This window comes from Mobula birostris, chromosome 1 (assembly GCF_030028105.1).
Source record: "Mobula birostris isolate sMobBir1 chromosome 1, sMobBir1.hap1, whole genome shotgun sequence".
Classification (NCBI taxonomy): domain Eukaryota; kingdom Metazoa; phylum Chordata; class Chondrichthyes; order Myliobatiformes; family Myliobatidae; genus Mobula; species Mobula birostris.
Window position 1 is genome coordinate 226086944 of NC_092370.1, and position 18782 is coordinate 226105725.

At 42.7% G+C, this 18782-nt stretch overlaps 1 protein-coding gene across 4 annotated transcripts in view; it reads right to left on the reverse strand.

Annotated features, from left to right (window-relative positions):
* Nucleotides 1-18782, reverse strand: part of dglucy (D-glutamate cyclase) — a 108750-nt gene that overhangs the window by 73757 nt on the left and 16211 nt on the right. The gene's annotated exons all lie outside the window — the stretch shown is intronic.

An 18782-nucleotide genomic window follows, 5' to 3' on the forward strand; every position in this document is an offset into this window, starting at 1 on the left:
CCCGAGCTATGGCTAAAAAATTTGATGTGCAGGATGAGGTTGTTACCTATGACTGTTCAACTCGGGATTCGAATTTTGAGGAAGTGTCAGAAACTTTCTTACCTACATTATTTGATCAAGATTATTGTGGTAAGTCTGACCATGAAGATTTGTCTCTATCTCAGAAGGAGATGAGAGCAGAGCAGAGTAGAGATCCTGAGATAATCAAATTAAAGGAACAAGCTCTTCCAGATAGTGAAATTCAGAAGGTGCCAGTAGGATGTTATTTTGAAAAGGGAGTATTAATGAGGAAGTGGAGATCACCTACAATTCCTGCAAGTGAAGAATGGGAATTTAATCACCAGGTAGTTGTTCCTAAAGTTTATCGGAATGAGATTTTAACTATGCCTTTGCCTTTGGGTGGCCATCAAGGTGTGAAGAAAACTGTGAATAAGGTTTTTAAACATTTTTACTGGCCTAGTTTTAGAAAAGATGTGGCAACCTTTTGCAGAACGTGTCATACTTGTCAAATTGTGGGTAAACCTAATCAAGTTACTCCAGTGGCCCCACTGCAACCTATTCCAGCATTTGGTGAGCCGTTTTCAAAAATTACTGTAGATTATGTAGGCCCATTGCCTAAAACTAAAACTGGACATCAATATTTGTTGAGCATCATGTGCATAGCGTCTAGGTTTCCAGAGGCAATACCTCTTAGGAATATAACAGCCAAAACTGTAACAAAGGCTCTCATAAAATTCTTTACTTATTTTGGATTACCTAAGGAAATACAATCTGATCAAGGCAGTAATTTTATGTCTGGATTGTTTCAGCAGATAGTTTATAAATTGGGAGCAAAACAGATTACCTCATCTGCATACCATCCAGAATCACAAGGAGCCTCCATTCTACCCTCAAAACCATGATTAGGATGTATTGTGTGGAAAATGAAAAGGATTGGGATGAAGGAGTTCATTTACTTCTATTTGCAGTACAGGAATCAGTGCAGGAATCTCCAGGATTTAGTCCTTTTAAACTTGTGTTTGAGCATAGAGTTAGAGGACCTTTGACCTTGTTAAAAGAACAGTGGATGAATAAAGAGGTACACACTAATTTGCTGGATTATGTTTTAAAATTTAAGGAAAGGTTGCATAAAGCTTGTAGGTTAGCTAGGGAAAATTTTAAATCTGCTCAGGTGAAAATGAAAACTTGGTATGATAAGGAAGCTAGAATGAGGTCATTTAAACCTGGAGATAAGGTGTTGGTTCTTTTCCCAGTGCAAACGAACCCATTACAAGCTAAATTTCATGGTCCTTATGAAATTATACCTAAAATTAATGATTTGAACTATGTGATAAAAAGACCAGATCAAAGAAAGTCAACACAGCTTTGCCATATAAATATGATACAACCATCATAAGAGAAACAGTCTGATACTATGATTGTTGTGGTCAATAATAATGAGTCTGATCCCACTAGGAACTTAATGGATGATTCATCTGAAACTCATTTTAAACCCAACATTATTTCTGCCAGGTTACCAAACTCAACAATTCTGGAAAATATTGATGAGAAATTAGCTTATTTACAGCCAGAGCAGATGAAGCAGCTAATTTTTAAATATAGGGATTTATTTCCAGACGTTCCTAAAAGAACCACAGTAGCTTCACATAATGTAGAGGTTGGAGATGCCAAACCCATAAAACAACATCTGTATCGGATGAACAGGGAAAAATGTGAACTTGCTGAACAAGAAATTAAATATATGTTAGAGAATAATATTACTGTATTAGACCTTCTAATTCGAATTGGAGTTCATCGTGTGTTATGGTGCCTAAGCCAGACAATAGTAGTCCGTTTTGTACTGATTACAGGAAAGTGAATGCTGTGACAAAAGCTGATGCATATCCAATCCCTAGGGTAAATGACTGTGTGGACAAAGTTGGAAAAGCAAAGCTCCTTACAAAGATTGATTTGTTAAAAGGGTATTGGTGTGTTCCGTTGACGGATAGAGGTAGAGAGATTTCTGCGTTTGTAACCCCATCCGGGTTATATGAATATAATGTTCTTCCATTTGGGATGAAGAATGCACCAGGTACTTTCCAGCGGATGATTAATTATGTGATTCATGGATTAAAAGATACCGATGCCTATATTGATGATTTAGTTACAGGAAATGATACTTGGAAAGCACATATTACTGCGGTGGAGAAACAATTTGAAAGGCTTTCAAAAGCTAACTTAACTATTAACAGAGCTAAAAGTGAATTTGGTCATGCCACTGTCACTTACCTTGGTTATATTGTGGGTCAAGATAAGTTAGCTCCTGTGCAGGCAAAAGTTCAGGCAATTTTAGAGGTACCCACTCCAACTGGTGAAAAGACTCTAAGAACATTCTTAGGAATGGTAGGATATTACCGTAAATTTTGTAAAAATTTTGCTGACATTGCCCTTCCATTAACCAATCTCTTGGAAAAAAAAGTGAAAAGATTGCTTGGACAGAGCCTTGTCAGGAGGGAAATCCGTTTCCAGAGAAGTCTCTCCTTATTGACTGTGTAAATCACTTGGACTTTTGTATTTACCACTTTAAGAACTGTTTTCGAATTTATCCTTTTAAGAACTGTTCCAGAGTTGGCATATAGCAGTTAACTTCTGGTTAAGTTAGTCGTTGGAATACTGTTCTCTATTGTTGAGCAGAGTCTAATAAATGTTTGTTTGTTTTTTATAAAACCTGACTCCGTTGATAATTCATTGTTGCCGGTCACGTGACAGTATCTATTTCGGTCCTGAGTTTCCCTACACCTCTTCTATCACCTATTTAATCTTTCTGTAAATTAAAGATTGTCAGCCATTGTTAGCTCTTTGGTGCACCTACTGAGGCACATGCCCATGGCCATAAAAGTATGCAAGACAATTAAGGAGAAAGTAAATAAACTGCGGTTATGGTGTCAGCCAAGTAAAATGGGCAATCGTCTCAAATGATGAAGAGGTGAAGTCCTGATGAAGGGACTCAGCCTGAAATGTCGACTGTTTACTCCCTTCCATAGGTGCTGCCTGACCTGCTGAGTCCCTCCAGCATTTCAAAGTTCAAAGTAAATTTATTATCAAAATACGTACTGTATATGTCTCCATATATTGAGATTCGTTTTCTTGCACGCATTCACAGTAAACAAAGAAATGCAATAGAATCAATTAAAAATGATACACAAAGCCGGAAAAGGACAAACAACCAGTGTGCAAAAGACAAACTGTGCAAGTACAATAAATGAACAATCAATTTGAGAGCATGAGTTGTAAAGACCTTAGCAGTGAGTTCATAGTTTGTGTTCAGAGTTGAGGTTAGTGAAGTTTGGTTCAAGAGCCTGGTGGTTGCAGGGTAATAACTGTTTCTGAACTTGTTTGTGTAGGACCTGCTCCTGTACCCCTTTCCCAATGGCAGAAGCAAGAAGAGAGCAAGGTCTGGAAGGTGGGGCTCCTCGATGATGGGTGCTGCTTTTTTGTGGTGGTGCTCCTTGAAAGTGTGCTCAATTGTGGAGAAAGCTTTTCCTGTGATGGACTAGGCTGTATCCACTACGTTTGTAGGGATTTCCATTCTTGGGCATTGGTGATTCCATAGCAGGATGTAGTACAACCAGTCAATATACTATGCATCTATCGAGGTTTGACAAAGTTTTAGATGACATGTTGAATAGAAACATAGAAAATAGGTGCAGGAGTAGGCCATTCGGCCCTTTGAGCCTGCACCGCCATTCAGTATGATCATGGCTGATCATCCAACTCAGAACCCTGTACCTGCCTTCTCTCTATACCCGCTAATCCCTTTAGTCACAAGGGCCATATCTAACTCCCTCTTAAATATAGCCAATGAACTGGCCTCAACTGTTTCCTGTGGCAGAGAATTTCACAGATTCACCACTCTCTGTGTGAAGAAGTTTTTCCTCATCTCAGTCCTAAAAGGTTTCCCCTTTATCCTCAAACTGTGACCCCTCGTTCTGGATTTCCCCAACATCGGGAACAATCTTCCTGCATCTAGCCTGTCCAATCCCTTTAAATTTTATACGTTTCAATAAGATCCCCCCTCAATCTTCTAAATTCCAGCGAGTATAAGCCTAGTCGATCCAGTCTTTCTTCATTTGGAAGTCCTGCCATCCCAGGAATCAATCTGGTGAACCTTCTTTGTACTCTCTCTATGGCAAGAATGTCTTTCCTCAGATTAGGGGACCAAAACTGCACACAATACTCCAGGTGTGGTCTCACCAAGGCCTTGTACAACTGCAGTAGAACCTCCCTGCTCCTGTACTCGAATCCTCTTGCGATGAATGCTAGCATACCATTCGCCTTTTTCACCGCCTGCTGTACCTGCATGCCCACTTTCAATGACTGGTGTACCCAGGTCTCATTGCACCTCCTCTTTTCCCAATCCGCCACCATTCAGATAATAATCTGTTTTCCTGTTCTTGCCACCAAAGTGGATAACTTCACATTTATCCACATTAAATTGCATCTGCCATGAATTTGCCCACTCACCTAACCTATCCAAGTCACCCTGCATCCTCTTAGCATCCTCCTCTCAGCTAACACTGCCGCCCAGCTTCGTGTCATCCGCAAACTTGGAGATGCTGCATTTAATTCCCTCGTCTAAATCATTAATATATAATGTAAACAACTGGGATCCCAGCACTGAGCCTTGTGGTACCCAACTAGTCACTGCCTGCCATTCTGAAAAGGTCCCATTTATTCCCACTCTTTGCTTCCTGTCTGCTAACCAATTCTCTATCCACATCAATACCATACCCCCAATACAGTGTGCTTTAAATTTGCACACTAATCTCCTGTGTGGGACCTTGTCAAAGCCCTTTTGAAAATCCAAATATACCACATCCACTGGTTCTCCCCTATCCACTCTACTAGCTACATCCTCAAAAAATTCTATAAGATTCGTCAGACATGATTTTCCTTTCACAAATTCATGCTGACTTTGTCCGATGATTTCACCACTTTTCAAATGTGCTGTTATCACATCTTTGATAACTGACTCTAGCATTTTCCCCACCACCGATGTCAGGCTTACTGGTCTATAATTCCCCGGTTTCTTTCTCCCTCCTTTTTTAAAAAGCGGGGTTACATTAGCCACCCTCCAATCCTCAGGAACTAATCCAGAATCCAAAGAGTTTTGAAAAATTATCACTAATGCATCCACTATTTCTTGGGCTACTTCCTTAGGCACTCTGGGATGCAGACCATCTGGCCCTGGGGATTTATCTGCCTTTAATTCCTTCAATTTACCTAACACCACTTCCCTACTAACATGTATTTCCCTCAGTTCCTCCATCTCACTAGACCCTCGATCCCCTACTATTTCCAGAAGATTATTTATGTCCTCCTTAGTGAATCTGCATTAACTTTTAAGAAAATAGAGGCATTCTGTGTGAGTTGCTCAAGACTTCTAGCATCTGCATAATCTCTTGTGTTTAATCACCTCATCTGAGATATGGCTTGTAGCAACTGCAGCTTTATGCTGTGGTATGTACTATTATGCAGAAAAAATGGCAAATTATATAAATTTCAAAACTGTGGTTCAAAGGTGATGCTCCATATCTGATGGGTAACAGTAACCACCTCAGCATTTCTGACACACAGAGTCTTAATCTGATGAGAAACATAATGATATTTTTAGCTCTTATTTTTGCATTTCTACTGCATGGTACACACACACACACAAATCCACACAGTCATATACTTAAACATTGCAAAGAGGCACTCAAGAAATTATACACACACTTGTATATAGATATGCTCTGCCATATTCAAGTACTCTTCTGCTTTTAGGCACCCTGATGATCATGGATAACTTGCTTACACTACTGAGTGGCGTGTTCTGGCAATATACCATTGAAGCAGAATTAGGCCATTTGGCCCATTGAGTTGGCTCCACCATTCAATTATGGCTGATTTATTTTCCCTCACAACCCTATACTTCTGCTTTCTCCCATAACCTATGATGTCTTTACTAATTCAGTACCAATCAGACTCCACTTTAAGTACATCCAGTGACTTGGCCTCCACAGCCATCTGTGGTAATGAATTCCTTGTAAGATCTTCCAGAAAGATGGCAGCACATTCGATCGCAGCAGCTTCTACGGGGTCAACAGAGGGTGCTGCTGTCCTTCTTAAATGGATTTTTTTATGATTGCAAGGTCCTACTAGATATTAAGAACTTAAAGTACTGTAGGTCTGCCCCATCGGCAAGTTGCTCGTTGGTGGAGAAACTGAAGAAGCTGGATTTGGTGCAGATCATTCTGCTGCTTGTGTCAGAGAGGTTTTGGAAGAGTCATTGCATGAAGGAGGGGTGCAGTCTGATAGTGAGAGTCTTAGTTACTTTCCTTGTGATCGCAAGACCCTTTTGAATATCGTTAATGTCAAATGCTGCATTCAATTCACTGATTTACTGGAGGACAGCAGGAATGGTTGGTGGGGGTGGGGGTGGCTGTGTGGCCTCGGTCAAGGTGAAGGCTAAGTTTGAAGCCATGGTGTTGCCTGTTTACAGCCACCAGGAGAGAGGTGTCAGAGCCCGGTGCTCTCCACCGGGAGCAGTGTAGCGCAGTGTCCAGGCTGGAGTGGGTGTCCACTCTATCTAGGCCTTCATAGTTAACCCTTTCATCCCCGGGATCATTCTCATGAACCTCCTCTGGAGCCTCTCTAATGCCAGCACATCCTTTCTTATAAATGGGGCCCAAAGCCTCTTCCACAGAAGGGCAGGAGGTTGTTGTGAATAATTTGAGCACACCCACTGTTGACAGCAAAATCTTTCTTTTGTTATCTTGTTAGCAGGGAGCAGTTAAGGGAAAACATCAAGCTCTCTACCAACCCCCTTCCTTACAAATCCTTCTTAAACAGCTTCCTCTTGGTGACTGCTTGTCCCTGACCTCTGCTAGGCCACATAAAGTTCAGTTGCAGGAAGGTAAAGAAAATGACCAAAACAAAACAGACACACCCTGTACAAGGCTCAAGTTAGTCAAGCGGTTCTAGGTTCTTGGTGGATTTGGTCGTGCTGCAGCAAGGATACAGGGTTAATTGTTAACCCTTCTGCAACCATGTTGTGTGTATTTTTCCACCAAGTGCCTGAAAGAACAGGCGGAAGGGTAGTTTGCAAATCAGGATCAGAATCATGTTTATGATCTCTAACATATTTACTTATTATATGGAGACACAATGCACACCAGGCCTTTCTGGTCCAATGAACCACACAGCCCAGCAACCCACCTAATTAACCCTAGCCTAATCACAGGATCAATTATCTACTAACCGGTACAACTTTGGCCTGTGAGTGAAAACCGGAGCACCTGGACGAAACCCACGTGGTTTATGTGGAGAAAGTACAAGCTCCTTACAGATGGTGCTGGAATTGTACTCTGAACTCTGGAATGCCCCAAAGCTGTAACACCGTCATGCTAACCACTAGCTACCATCTTGTTTTATGGCAGCAGTACAGTGTGATACACAAAAATACTATAAATCACAATAATAATACTATATATAAAAAAGTACTGCAAAAAAGATGGTAGCAGACTTGAGTCTCAATGTGGACAAGAGCAAAGAGATGACTGTGGACTTTAGGACGGTGCAGGCTGACTGCTTCACACTGCACATAAATGGCTTCTCCGTGGAAAGTGTTCAGAACACCAAGTTTCTAGGTGTGCACATAACGAACGATCTATTCTGGTCGCTCAACACTACCTCCCTTGGTCAAAAAAGCACAGCGGCATCTCTACATCCTGAGGAGATTGAGGCTCTTCCCCCCCCCCCAACCCATTCTTACCAATTTTACAGGAGAACCATTGAGAGCGTCTTGATCAACTGCATCACCGAATTGCAAGGCATCCTACAAAGGATTGTGAGGACTGCTGAGAGGATCATCAGGGTCTCTCTTCCACCCATCCGAGATATTAATAAGGAGCACTGCATAAGAAGGGCCTTTAGCATTGTCAAGGATCCCCCTCACCTGTCCCGCAATCTCTCCCACCCTCTGTCGTCAGCAGGAGGTATTGTAGCATTAGGGCCAAGGATGGGAAGCAGCTTCTCCTCCAGGCTGCGAGACTACTGAAATCCCTGCCACCACCCTGTCAGCACATATGAAACGCCAGTAGCGTTATACTGTTTACTTTTTAACTTGTGTCATAAATGCAGTTTATTCTAAAGGTCAATCTTGTGGAATATATTTTATTATTTGCTAATCTGTTAGTGATAATATTACTTTATGTGTTGTGTGTGAGTTGTATGTACTGTGCTGCGCACCTTGGTCCACAGGAATGTTGTTTCACTTGGCATGTGTACGACTGAATGACAATAAACTTGAACTTATGAGAAGAGGATATGCCCCCGATGGTGGGAGTTCTTAATGATGGATGCTGTCTTCTTGAATCAGAATCATAATCAGGTTTATTATCACTGACGTACATTGTGAAATTTGTCTTGTGGCAGCAGTAGAGAGTAAGGTATAAAAGTTACTATAAATTGCAATAAAAACAATAAATAGTGCCAAGAGGAAGAGTGAGGTAGTGTTCATGCGTTTGTGGTCCATTCAGAAATCTAATGCAGAGTGGAAAAAGCTGTTCCTAAAGTATTGAGGGTTGGTCTGCAAGCACTTGTACCTCCTCCCTGATGGTAGAAATGAGAAGACAGCATGTCCAGGATGGTGCTGGCTTCCTGAGGCACCATCTTTTCAAGATGACTACGATGGCGGGGAGGTTTTTACCTGTGATGGGAGTTGGCTGAATCCACAATCCTCTGCAGCTTTTTTGATCTCTCCTTTAACCGTTTACACAGGACTCCTGTAAGGACCTGATCCATGAACTAGAGGTTCCTAATAAAAGGAGGAGAAGGAGGAAAGGAGGAGAAGATGGCGGCACGATGGAAGTGTGCATGGCCTCTCTGGTGAGTGATATCTGTAATCTGTCAAGTATGGGACGGTGCACAATTCTGATTTGATGGAGGCGGACGTGAGAGTACGGAGGAACATCTGAAAAACTTCTGAAATGTCTGCTTCGCTGGCGCTGCTACTGTGTGGTAACCGGAATCTCTGGAGCAGAAGGCCCCAAATCCTTGGTTTTGCTTGTTCCAGCGGCCGGGGCGAGGTTGAAGGTGCTCAGCAGAGGATGGCGCTCGGGAAGCTATATCGGAGGGGCTGGTTGGAGGCTCGAAGTTTTCGGATGGATGGACTCAGTGTCAGCTGTGGTCGGCTGCTTCCAAGGCATCGGCGAGTTGACGGTGCCTGGAGGTTTATGGCAGGGAGTTTCTCCCTTTTGCCGCCTGCTATTGGGGACTCGGGAGTCGATCGACTCGGGGACTTTGAGACTTTTTTTTACCGTGCCCATGGTTTGTTCTTCATCAAATTATGGTATTGCTTTGCACTGCTGTAACTATATGTTATAATTATGTGGTTCTGTCAGTGTTAGTCTTTGGTTTGTCCTGTTTTCTGTGATATCACACCGGAGAAACTTTGTATCATTTTTTAATGCATGTATGCATTTCTAAATGACAATAAAGGAGGACTGAGTGTTCTCATAATCTAATACTTCCACAAATGTTCCTTCTCTACCATAAACATACTAGGACACACACACACACACACACACACACACACACACACACACACACACACACACAGAGGTACAATTGCTCTCAGACACATACCTGCAAGAACCCTAATTTATATTGACAAACAGACACTTACATGTGTCTTGGGTAGAGACTAATGCAGTTTCCAGGCAAAAGCCTGGAAAGGGAGAAGGGAATGGAAGTGATCAAAGTCAATGTAAATCAAAGTTGAAACAAATTATTATCAGAGTACAAATATGTCACCAAATCCTACTATGAAATTTATTTTCTTGCAGGCATTCACAGGAAAATTATAACATCGAAACAGTGAGCTGATGGTCTCCCCTCTTGCAATTGCAGGAGTGATATCTCTCTCCCGCACTAGTGAGAGAGAGAGAGCCTGTCTGAGATGTGTAAGTGTTGGGACAGACAGTAGTTTTTAATGAACTCTAGACCATGGTCTCTGGGGGGCTTGTTATTGCTTACATGGTGGGTGGTGGGGGTATTGTTGCTTCTGCTGGAGCAAGTGGGGGGAGGGGAGAGGGAGGGGGGAGGTCAATGCTTTTGCTGCTACTTGTGCTTGGGAGGGGGAGGGGGACTTTGGGGTTCTAACATTTTCCTGTCTTTCATCCTTTGGGTTTTTTTCTTCTATTTCGTGGATGCCTGTGAAGAGCAAGATTTTCAGGTTGTACACTGTATACATTCTCTGATATTAAATTGAACCACAGGACTACTGAAAATAAGGAAATTTGAAAGAACTTAGAAAAATGTATACATGAACAAAGACTGACAATAATCAATGTGCAAAAGAGACAGATTGTGCAAATTGAAAAACAAATTATACTAGGAACAAGAGTTGTAGAGTCCTTGAAAGAGAGATTATATAGTCAGTTCAGTATTGACGTGAGAGTAATTATCCATGCAGGTTAGGAGTCAAATGGGGGAAAACAGGAATTTCAAGAACCAATGTCTTTTTGGGTTGCGCAGAGAGAGGCATGAATGTTAACTAAGCAAACATTTGACGTTAATCTTTAAATTCTGGAAGTTAAGCTGTGTATTAATAGCACCAAGATTAAATCTGCCTGCCTGCTATTTTAACCAGTTTTAAAATAACCTGTTAATTGTCTGTCATGTTTTTACAGGAAAATAACATACATCCATATAATTATCATTAAGTCGCTGAGTGTGGTCATGCTGGTAAAGGTGTCATTTATTCCCTATCGCATATGCACTCTTAAAAGTAACATATACTTATGACACAGAATGAAGCCATTCAGCCAATCAAGTCGACAACAAGCTAACATTGTTCCAGTCAAGGTGGAGCCGAGCTGCAGTCATAGGGACGATTTTGGGAACACAAAGGGAAGTTAAGGGGCCAGATTAGGGTCTATGGGCAGGGATGTGAAGGAGCTCAAGGTCAGGCCTCGCTCTGTACTCTGAATTCAAAGTAGGTTACGGGGAGAAGACAGGAGAATGGGGCTGAGAGGGATAATAAATCAGCCACGTTGGATGGCAGAGCAGACTCAGTGGGCCATACGGCCTAATTCTGCTTCTACGTCTTACAGTCTTATGGACATGGACAGGTGATGAAGAATGTTTAGAGACTAGGCCTCCACTATGTCCAGTGATATGGACACGGGGTCAAAGAACCTCCAGAGATCGGGCCTCTGCTCCACCCTCAAAGCCCTGTAACGTGGATGGGTGATGAAAGACATTTTAATATGTCGGGCTGTCCAAGTTGGTATGTGCCGGAATCAGATAATCATGCAGGCAGGGAGCACAAGTAGGTACCAGGGATCGTCAGTCACTGTGCCCAGACGTTGAGGCTGGAGTTCGGGACCCCGTCATTGGCTAGTCTGTGGGTTGATACTGAACCTGAAGGCCAAAGGTTAATCACAAGTTCAGAAGTTAAAGCCTGGAGACTAGAGACGAGAGGACTGGAGGCCTCTTCTGGAGCTGGAGCACTCTCCGCGTATGTGTGTTAGTGGGAAATATGGTCAGGGGGAGGAAAGGAGCTCGCTTTGCTGTTGTTTTGTTGCTTGTTGACTTCTGTTTTGTTGTCTTCTTTGATGTTCTGCCAAGCATTGTGAGCATCCCATGTTGCCACTGGAATGTATGCTGACATTTGCTGACCGTTCCCAGCACATCCCCAGATTATATTGGTTGTCAATGTAAACAACACATATCAGAATCAGAATCAGGTTTAATATCAACAGCATATGTCGTGAGAAGGAAAAGGGGGGAGGAACTGGCCTCCTGTCCCATGATCCTCTCATATCCCCTTTGTCAATCACCTGTCCAGCTCTTGGCTCCATCCCTCCCCCTCCTGTCTTCTCCTATCATTTTGGATCTTCCCCTCACCCTCCCACTTTCAAATCTCTTACTAGCTCTTCCTTCAGTTAGCCCTGACAAAGGGTCTCGGCCCGAAACATCGACTGTACCTCTTCCTAGAGATGCTGCCTGGCCTGCTGCGTTCACCAGCAACTTTGATGTGTGTTGCTTGAATTTCCAGCATCTGCAGAATTCCTGTTGTTTGCGTTTAAAATAACTCTGTGTGTGTGTGTGTTTGTGTGTGTGTGTGTATACACAGTTGAAGTCAGAAGTTTACATACACCTTAGCCAAATACATTTAAACTCAGTTTTTCACAATACCTGACATTTAATCCTAGAAAACTACCCTAGAAATCCTAGGGCTTTACTCTTTGGAGAGAAGGAGGATGAGAGGAGACATGATAGAGGTGTACAAGATAATAAGAGGAATAGATAGAGTGGATAGCCAGCGCCTCTTCCCCAGGGCACCACTGCTCAATACAAGAGGACATGGCTTTAAGGTAAGGGGTGGGAAGTTCAAGGGGGATATTAGAGGAAGGTTTTTAACTTAGAGAATGGTTGGTGCGTGGAATACACTGCCTGAGTCAGTGGTGGAGGCGGATACACTAGTGAAATTTAAGAGACTACTAGACAGGTATATGGAGGAATTTAAGGTGGGGGTTATATGGGAGGCAGGGTTTGAGGGTCGGCACAACAATGTGGGCCAAAGGGCCTGTACTGTGCTGTACTACTCTATGTTCTATGTTCTATTAAAACATTCCCTGTCTTAGGTCAGTTAGGATCACTACTTTATTTTAAGAATGTGAAATATCAGAATAATAGTAGAGAGAATGATTTATTTCAGCTTTTATTTCTTTCATCACTTTCCCAGTGGGTCAGAAGTTTACATACACTTTGTTAGTATTTGGTAGCATTGCCTTTAAATTGTTTAAATTGGGTCAAACGTTTTGGGTAGCCTTTCACAAGCTTCTCACAGTAAGTTGTTGGAATTTTGTTCCAATCCTCCAGACAGAACTGGTGTAGCTGAGACAGGTTTGTAGGCTTCCTTGCTCGCACATGCTTTTTCAGTTCTGCCCACAGATTTTCTATCGGATTGAGGTCAGAATATGATGTCAAGTCTGGTTCATCCTTGGGAGCAATTTCCAAATGCCTGAAGGTACCACATTCATCTGTACAAACAATAGTACGTAAGTATAAACACCATGGGACCACGCAGCCGTCATACCGCTCAGGAAGGAGACGCATTCTGTCTCCTAGAGATGAACGTACTTTGGTGCGAAAAGTGCAAATCAGTCCCAGAGCAACAGCAAAGGACCTTGTGAAGATGCTGGAGGAAACAGGTAGACAAGTATCTATATCCACAGTAAAACATGTCCTATATCAACATAACCTGAAAGGAAGAAGCCACTGCTCCAAAACCACCAGAAAAAAGCCAGACTACAGTCTGCAAGTGCACATGGGGACAAAGATCTTACTTTTTGGAGAAATGTCCTTTGGTCTGATGAAACAAAAATTGAACTGTTTTGCAATAATGACCATCGTTATGTTTGGAGGAAAAAGGGTGAGGCTTGCAAGCTGAAGAACCCCATCCCAACCGTGAAGCATGGGGGTGGCAGCATCATGCTGTGGGGGCTGCTTTGCTGCAGGAGGGACTGGTGCACTTCACAAAATAGATGGCATCATGAGGAAGGAAAATTACGTGGATATATTGAAACAACATCTCAAGACATCAGTCAGGAAGTTAAAGCTCGGTCGCAAATGGGTCTTCCAAATGGACAATGACCCCAAGCATACCTCCAAAGTTGTGGCAAAATTGCTTAAGGACAACAAGGTCAAGGTATTAGAGTGGCCATCACAAAGCCCTGACCTCAATCCAATAGAAAACCTGTGGGCAGAACTGAAAAAGCATGTGCAAGCAAGGAGGCCTACAAACCTGACTCAGTTATACCAGTTCTGTCTGGAGGAATGGAACAAAATTCCAGCAACTTACTGTGAGAAGCTTGTGGAAGGCTATCCAAAACGTTTGACCCAAGTTAAACAATTTAAAGGCAATGCTACCAAACACTAACAAAGTGTATGTAAACTTCTGACCCACTGGGAAAGTGATGAAAGAAATAAAAGCTGAATTAAATCATTCTCTCTACTATTATTCTGACATTTCACATTCTTAAAATAAAGTAGTGATCCTAACTGACCTAAGACAGGGAATGTTTTCTAGGATTAAATGTCAGGAATTGTGAAAAACTGAGTTTAAATGTATTTGGCTAAGGTGTATGTAAAGTTCATGGCCTAAGACAGAAGGAGTCAATTTTAGAAAACCTAGCACATTTATTTTTCCTACATTTACATACTTAGTCCAGCGGTCGTGGAGCATACGGATCCCTTCTTTGTAGAAGTCGGTGTCCTGGACCTCCAGAAAGTGGTCCACAGCAGGGGTGATTGATAAGTTTGTGGCCTTAAGTAGAAAGAGATCAGTTATTAACTTCAAACTTTCTGCATTTTCACCCAGAGTTGAACTGCACATGCATGTAACAGGAGCTGTATAACTCATCTCCTTTTACCTTAGGCCACGAATTGATCAATCACCCCTGCTATGGACCACCTGGAGGTCCAAGACACTTTCATTACATGCATGTGCAGTTCAACTCTTTGAGTGATAATGCAGAAAGTTTGAAGTCAATAACTCATCTCCTTCTACCTTAGGCCACAAACTTATCAATCACTGTGTGTGTGTGTGTGTGTGTGTGTGTGTGTGTACACACTAAATACTTAAGTTAAAAATAATGCAAAAACAGAAATAATTTTTAAAAAGTGAGGTAGTGTTCATGAGTTCAAAGTCCATTTAGGAATCAGATGGCAGAGGAGAAGAAGCTGGTCCTGAATCGCTGAGTGTGTGCCTTCAGACTTCTGTTCCTCTGCCCTGACAGTACCAATGAGAAGAGGGCATGTCCTGGGTGATGGGGTCCTTCATAATTGACACCATCTTTCTGAGGCACTGCTCCTTGAAGACATCTTGGATACTACAGAGGCTAGCACCCATGATGGAGCTGACTAATTTTACAACTTTCTATAGCTTCTTTCGATCCTGCGCAGTGGTCCTCCCATACCAGATGGTGATGTAGCCTACCAGAATGCTCTCCATGGTACAGCAGTAGAAGTTTTTGAGTGTTTTAAGTGACAAACCAAGTGTTCTCAAATTCCTAATAATATATAAATGCTGTCTTGCCTCCTTCATAGCTGCATCGATATGTTGGGACCAGGTTAGATCCTCAGAGATATTGACACCCAGGAACTTGAAATTGCTCACTCTCTCCATTTCTGATCCCTCCATAAGGATTGGTTCATGTTCCCTCGTCTTCCCTTTTCTGAAGTCCACAATCGTCTCTTTCGTCTTATTGACCTTGAGGGTAAGGTTGTTGCTGCAACACCACTCAACTAGCTGGTACACCTTGCTCCTGTACGCCCTCTCCTCTCCATTAGAGCGGTATCTAGTCACACAGTCATGGCTATAGAGACAGTAGAGCAGTGGGCTCAACACACGTCCCTGAGGTGTGCCAATGTTGATCGTCAGAGGCCCAGGTTCTGTAGCTTTTCGATCAGTACTGATGGTGTTACATGCTGAGCTATAGTCATTTCACTCTATGCTTCAATGTACATGTGATAAATAAATAAATCTGAATCTGAATTTGAATCTTAAGTCCCTGTGGCTATAGATAGGGTAATACCATCAGTCCATTTCTTGCATAACTCTACAATCTATTTTCTTACACACGTGTCGACTTGGACATTTGCACAATAGGGACAATTTACAGCAACGAATTCACCTTCCTGCCCTGTCTAATACTAGAGGGCATGCATTTAAGTGAGAGGAACCAAGCTGAAAGGAGATATACTGGGCAAGTTTTTTCTTACAGCTGCCTGGAATACACTGCCAGGGGTGGTGGTGGAACCAAATATGACAGAAATGTTTTAGAACAGTGGCCCCCAACCTCCGGGCTGTGGACCGATACATTGCCGCGAAGAATGCAGTGGTACAGCAGTAGCCAGAACGAACCCAGCACATCTTTAAGAAAAAAGCCAAAATAAACAAGCTAATTAATTAGTTGCCACCCGGCATGTAAATGTCGGCCCAGATCAGAGGCGATTGCCGATTGCGTTGCCTCTGATCTGGGCCGACATTTACGTGCCGGGTGGCACCTAATTAATTAGCTTGTTTATTTCAGCTTTTTTTCTTAAAGATGTGCTGGGTATGGTCCAACTACCGCTGCACTCCTCGCGGCAATGTATCGGTCCGCAGCCTGGAGGTTGGGGACAACTGTTTTAGAAGGTCATAAATAGGCACATGAATACGCAGAGAATGGAGGAATATGGATATTGGGTATGGAGAATGGATTAGTTCTGTTAGGCATTTACTAGTTTAATTGCAACGTTGAAGAGAAGTTTAGATAACTACATGGAGGGCTACGGTCTAGGTGCGGGACCAGACAAAATAAGTTTGGCAGGGACTGGATGGGCCAGATGGCCTATCTCTGTGACGTAGTGCTCCACGACTCTAATTAGTTCAGCACAACCATAACAACAACCTCTCACTCAATGTCAGCAACAGCAAGGGGCTGATTATTGACTTCAGGAGGAGGAAACCACAGGTCCATGAGCCAGTCCTCTTTGGAGAATCAGAGGTGGAGAGGGTCAGCAATTTTAAATTCCTCAGTGTTATTATTTTTGAGAACCCGTCCTGTGCCCAGCATGTAAGTGCAATTATGAAGAAAGCATGACAGTGCTTCTACGTCCTTGGGAGTTTATGAAGATTCAGCATGACATCTAAAACTTTAACAAACTTCTATAGAAGTGTAGTGGAGAGTATATTGACTGGCTGCATCACACCCTAGTGTAGAAACACCAATGTCCTTGAAAGGAAAATTCCACAAAAAGTAATGGATACTGCCAGTCAATCATGGGAAAGCCCTCCCACCATTGAGCAAATCTACACAAAATAATGTCTCTGGAAAACAACGTCCATCATCAGAGACCCCCACCACCTAGGACATGCTCTCTTCTCACTGCTGCCATCAGGAAGAAGGTACAGGAGCCTCAGGACTCACACCACCAGATTCAGGAATAGTTATTACCACTCGGCCATCAGGCTCTTGAATCTAACTTCACTAGCCCTATCATTCCACAACCTATGGACTCACTTTCAAGGACTCTTCATCTCAATTCTTGATATTTATTGCTAATTTATTTATTATTATTATTATTTCCCTTTCTATAGGCAGTTTGTTTGTGTCTTTTACACAGGTTGAATGCCCAAGCTGGTGTGGTCTTTCATTGATTCTGTTACACTTATGGATTTATTGAGTACGCCCACAAGAAAATAAATCTCAGGGTTGTATATGGAGACATACAGGAACGTTGATAATAAAGTCATTGTGATTTTGACAACAATGTGAGCTGGAGGGCCTGTTCCCATGCAGCACTGTCCCATGTTTTATGCATCAGCATATCTTTGGGAATTTGAGGACCCAGGGGGTGGGAAGCCATGTAATGTCGGGGAGCACCTGAACCTCCACACAGGTAGCATGTAAGGGGAGAATTGAACCTGGATCCCTGGGCCATTGAGGCCATCGAACTACTGTTTCAGTGGGTTCACTGTCAAGGCCATAATCACAGGAGCAGAACTAGACCATTTGGCCTATCGAGTCTGCTCCACTATTCCATCATGACTGATTTATTACCCCTCTCAGCCGCATTCTCCTGCCTTTGACACCCTTTGACATAACCTTTGACACTCTTACTAATCAAGAACCGATCAACCTCTGCTTTAAGTACGCCCAATGACTTGTGTATATTTATTCAGGTCATTCTGCTACCATGCAGAAAGCCCGCAGGAGGATGCTCACAGATGCATCAGGATGAAGCTTGATTAACAGTGGCCTGAGATGCTTTAACGACTGCAAGGGTTTCCTTTCTGGTGGCCCTGTTTCAGCTTTATATACATCTAAAACTACAGCTGAGTCATTGAGAAACTCACTATGTGTTAACCAACGACTTCAGTCTGGTTATTTTTATGCACTACTGGAAAGAGTGGTAAGAACTCATTCTGCAGCAACTTCCAAAAGGGAATTGGATAATTTAGGGGTCTACACAGCAAACAGGCACTTGGAGTACTGTGTTCAGTTTTGGTTGCCTCATTATAGGAAGGATGTGGACGCTTTAAAAAGGGTGCAAAGGAGATTTACCAGGATGCTGCCTGGATTAGACATCATGTCTTATGAGGATAGGTTGAATGAGCTAGGGCTTTTCTCTCTGAAGTGAAGGAGGACGAGAGGTGACTTGGTAGAGGTGTACAAGTTGATAAGAGACATAGATCGAGTGAATAGCCAGATTCCTTTTTCCAGGGCTGAGATGGCTAATACAAGGGGGCAAAAATTTAAGGTGATTGGAGGAAAGTATAGTGGGGGGGGAGTCAAAGGTAAGGTTTTTACACAGGAGTGGTGGGTGCAAGGAAAACATTGCTGGAGGCAGATACATTGGAAGCATTTAAGAAACTCTTAGACAGGCAGATGGGTGATGGAAAAATGGAGAGCTATGTAGAAGGGATGGGTTAGATTGATCTTAAGAGTAGGTCAAAAGATCCCACAGCATCATGGGCTGAATTACCTAAAGTGTGCTTTAGTGTTTCATGTTCAGATAGAAAGTGTCTAAAGGGAAATCACCAACAAAAGAGCTAGCACAGACAGGTTGGGCTTAATGGCCTTCTTCTGTGTTGTATGCTGGATACCATGAGCTGAGTGGCAGATTGCCATTGTGGCAAGTGTCCAGTGTAAATAAAAGTTCTGCACTTGGTGATGACAGCTGGTGAGAGGAGGCCACATACA